The sequence below is a fragment of the Mus caroli genome, chromosome 6, assembly GCF_900094665.2.
Source record: "Mus caroli chromosome 6, CAROLI_EIJ_v1.1, whole genome shotgun sequence".
Taxonomy (NCBI): Eukaryota; Metazoa; Chordata; class Mammalia; order Rodentia; family Muridae; genus Mus; species Mus caroli.
The window spans coordinates 132268348-132272394 of record NC_034575.1 but is presented as its reverse complement, the minus strand read 5'-3'; the positions used below and the strand labels follow the sequence as shown (position 1 = coordinate 132272394).

The 4047-nt window shown below is 49.1% G+C and overlaps 2 pseudogenes; both read left to right on the top strand.

Annotated features, from left to right (window-relative positions):
• The first annotated feature begins 2380 nt into the window (after positions 1–2380).
• Positions 2381–2459, top strand: LOC115031432 (annotated as a pseudogene).
• A 50-nt stretch (positions 2460–2509) lies between these two features.
• Positions 2510–2584, top strand: LOC115031430 (annotated as a pseudogene).
• Positions 2585–4047: the final 1463 nt, after the last annotated feature.

Sequence of the window (4047 nt, the reverse complement as noted above, 5' to 3'; positions counted from 1 at the left end):
CACCTTGCTGGGTGGCAGTGGGTGGGCATCTCACAGAAAACACTCAACTCTGAGCACTCTCTTGAGTATTATCAGTTGGTGTTAGCTCTCTCCCCTTCCACTCGACTCTGAGACAGGCTTTCTCTGTGTAGCCCTGGCTGTCCTGAAATTTGCTTTGTAGACTAGGCTGGCTTCCAACTCAGAAATCCATCTGCCTATGCCTCCTGAGTGCTGGGATTAAAGGCATGAGCCACCACTGCCTAGCTGGGAATTAGTTTTTTGTTTAGATGTAGCTGGTGTTTTCTGAAATGACCCCATCGTTATCCAGGTGCCAGTTCTGCACACATCTTCCTGGAAGAGAATTGGTGTCATGAGTTGCACTTTCATTCACTTGTTTTTGTTGACAACTTCAAGGTCCAATTCATGGAGACCTCTGCAGAACTTCATTTTAGACTGGGCGTTGGGGCACTCATAGGGGACAACCAAAGCAAACCAAAACAAACCTCCTGGTCTAAGTTCACAAAGGAAAAGAACATAGATGATGGGAGGCAGAAGGTGAATAGTGCTTTGGGAAAGATTAATGCAGGCACTGAAGCCCAAGGTCAGCAGATGGCTTCAGGTCTGCACAGTTGGTCAGCTGTGTGCTGTCGATACCTTAGTAACAAAGCGCCTGAATCTGGATTGACCTGCCCCTACTCCAGACTGTGCTCTAGGACTTGGGAAGATGGCATGCTTTTTCTTTTAAAAAATATTTTTTAATGCCAATTTCTACTTCCTGAAGGGAGCTTACACTGGACTTGTTGGGAAATGAGAAATAATTGAATGTCCATGCACAGCTGACACAGATGTCAGGGAGGGATCCCCAGAGGGTTTAGGGATAAGGAGTACAGTAAGGATCCTCCAGCCTCCAGTAGCGCCACTCTCCATGGAGTTTGAAGGATGCTACAGTGTGGTCTAATTACCTCTCCCAGCGGCTCTGGACTGTTGCTGTCAGTCCAAAGAAAGCTCAGGGCTGAAGCTGTTCAATGCAGCAGTTGGAACAACGAGAGACCTGTTCTAACATTCCCCAGACACCACATGATGGACAAATTTGGATCTTCTCTGAACTCCCTCTCTCCTGGTGAGGTGACATTGGCTAGGATTCCTCTTGCCTTTTCACTTGAGTCAGCTTGGATTTCCCCCCTGTGTGAGAGTAAGTGAACCCCACACTCTTTTATGCCACACTTGACAATACCTGCTTTGTGGATTCAGCTGTCGCTCCAGTGCTCATTCCTAGGGAAGGGTGAAAAGTGATAAAGCCAGAAACCAGACCCACAGATCTAGGCTTGGCTGAAGACCAATGACCCCAAAGCAAACAAGTCTTATCAACTTTCGTTAGATCAATTCAATCCCCGAACTGTGTAATTTTCCCAAGCTACTGTCCTTCCCATGTCCTTAGATGCTGGCACGTATTGAAAAAGTGAACTTTGGGTGACTGAGGTAACTTTGAGGCTTGAGAAGGTATCAGTGATATATTTCTATCTTTGAGGGTGTTGGTAGTGACATCTGTTATCTTATTTGTTGTTTTTGTTTTTGTTTGTTTGTTTGTTTGTTTTTCAAGACAGAGTTTCTCTGTGTAGCTTTGACTGTCCTGGAACTTGCTCTGTAGAACTCACAGAGATCTGCCTGCCTCTGTCTCCTGAGTGCTGGTACTAAAGACATGAACTACCACCACTGTTAGATAGCCTTAAGAGTTCCAGCTGGCCGGGCATGGTGGCGCACGCCTTTAATCTCAGCACTCGGGAGGCAGAGGCAGGCAGATTTCTGAGTTCGAGGCCAGCCTGGTCTACAAAGTGAGTTCCAGGACAGCCAGGGCTATACAGGGAAACCCTGTCTTGAACCTCCCCCCCCCCCCAAAAAAAAAGAGTTCCAGCTGCTTCTGTTGTGATGGCAAAGAGAGAGAGAGAGGCAGAAAGGAAGAGGAAAACTCCCCAGAAATGGACGACAGGCAGTGAGCAACACGGGTGGTTTTGCTGGGTTGTTACTGTGGTTGCTGTTCAGTTACCTCAGGAGAGTTCCTCACTTCCTGGTGAAAGGATCAGAGCTTCTGTGGTGCATAGGCCACAAGTGTGAGTCCTGCGTCTCTACGCCTGAGAAATACAGGGGAGATACTGAATTCTCTCACCATCCAGGAACCCCTATAATCATGGGCCTTAAAACTGATTGTAGAAGGCTCCTTTGGAGACCTCAGTTGCTTCTCGTTTTATTAATGGTGGTATCTGTGAAGGAGAAGGGTGTGAAGGGGCTGAAGATGCGTGAGGGAGAGACGAGGTTGTAGGATAGAATCAATCGCCAAAGGATGGGTAACCTGGAGTTATCTTCAGTGGGGACAAAGTTTAAGTCATCAAAAAATCAAAATATACCTGCCCTAGAAGTGTTCCAGGTGTGGCTGCTGTGTCATGCATGCATCGGTAGAAGGCAGAGAGAAGGAGGAGGAGAAAGAGGAAGAGGAAGAAGAGGAGGGAGGAAGAGGAGGAGGAGGAAGAGGAGGAGGGGGGAGGAGGAGGCTATGTCTGTGTTCAGTATTCCGACTTATGAATGTCTGAATGATTAGTAGCCTAACACTTCCTGAAAAAAGTAAACCCGAGATGACCACCAGTCCGATGCCAGGCAGACCCGGATGGGCTCCTAGGATGGGGAGCAAACCAGAGACTAGAACTCTGCCTGGGACTTCAGGCCCTGGGAGTGAGCTCGAGTCAGAGGACCCTTAAAAGGGGCTTTGGGTAGGCTGGGTGAGGAGCAAGCCTGTAACAATCACTAGAACAGTGCCATAGGGCCTGGACAGGGACTAGCCTGAGATGACCACTAGTCTGTTGCCACAGACTGTTGCTTATGGAGGCAGCCTATGATCCAAATGACCCCTGCCTAGCACCATAATGCACAAGTGTGGCATAGCACTCCTGAGACCACCCCTGAGATGAGCCCACACACTCAGAATCTCTGATCACCAAGAGGACAAGTAAGTGGTGGAGAAGTGGGGGGAAGAGAGAGAAAGAGAGAGGGAGAGAGAGGGAGAGAGAGAGGGAGAGAGGGAGAGAGAGAGAATGAATGTGGGCACAATGAAGAGGGGCAGAGCTGGAGACTTAGAGGAGTGAAGAGCAGCCTGAAGTGAGCAGCTGGTGATGCCACCTAAGACCATGGTGGGGTTCTGGTTTGTGCTGCCAACTGGGGGCCTTGACAGTGCAGCAGTGGGGGGTCTATTTTCTGGCCTGGCCTGCTAGCCTGGACATGCTGACTCCATCCCTCATCTGAGCATCATGGAAGAGCTGGCCCTAGAGGCATTGGAGCAGGAGAGCTGTACCCAGTCCCTTGACAGCTTCAAGAAAGCAGGCTGAACATTGTGGGAGTTTCTGATGAGCTCCAGGATACGTGCATGGGAGAGCTGGCCCTATCATCTGTTGTCTGTGTAGTGGCATAGATGAGGAAAAGATACTCCCCCTCCCCCATCCCCGCCTGTAGCAGGAGACCTGGCTCTGGGGTCATGAGAGCAGGAGAACTGGCCCTGCCTCTCACAGGTGGCAGCTCTTGGGTCAGTATACAAAGACACACACACACACACACACACACACACACACACACACACACACACACACACATTAACTCTGGAGCAACTGGGATGTTCACATGCAAATCCAAACCCAAACAAAAAATGCGTCATCACAGACTTTCACCATTAACAAAAATTAAGCCAATTGAACGATAGACTTACACTATGACACACTCGTAAGACAAGGGGGAGTCCAGATGACCTGGGAGTTTAAACCAAAGCTACAAGCCATGGAGGAAGAATGGGTGACCTGGACCTCACTAAAATAAAATCCTTCCATTCTATAAATGGCATTATAAAAATAGTAAGACAAAATCTCCGATGGCAGAAAGTGTTTGCAAAGGATGCAGCAGATAAGAACTGTTATCCGAGCCGGGCGTGGTGGCGCGCGCCTTTAATCCCAGCACTTGGGAGGCAGAGGCAGGCGGATTTCTGAGTTCGAGGCCAGCCTGGTCTACAAAGTGAGTTCCAGGACAGCCAGG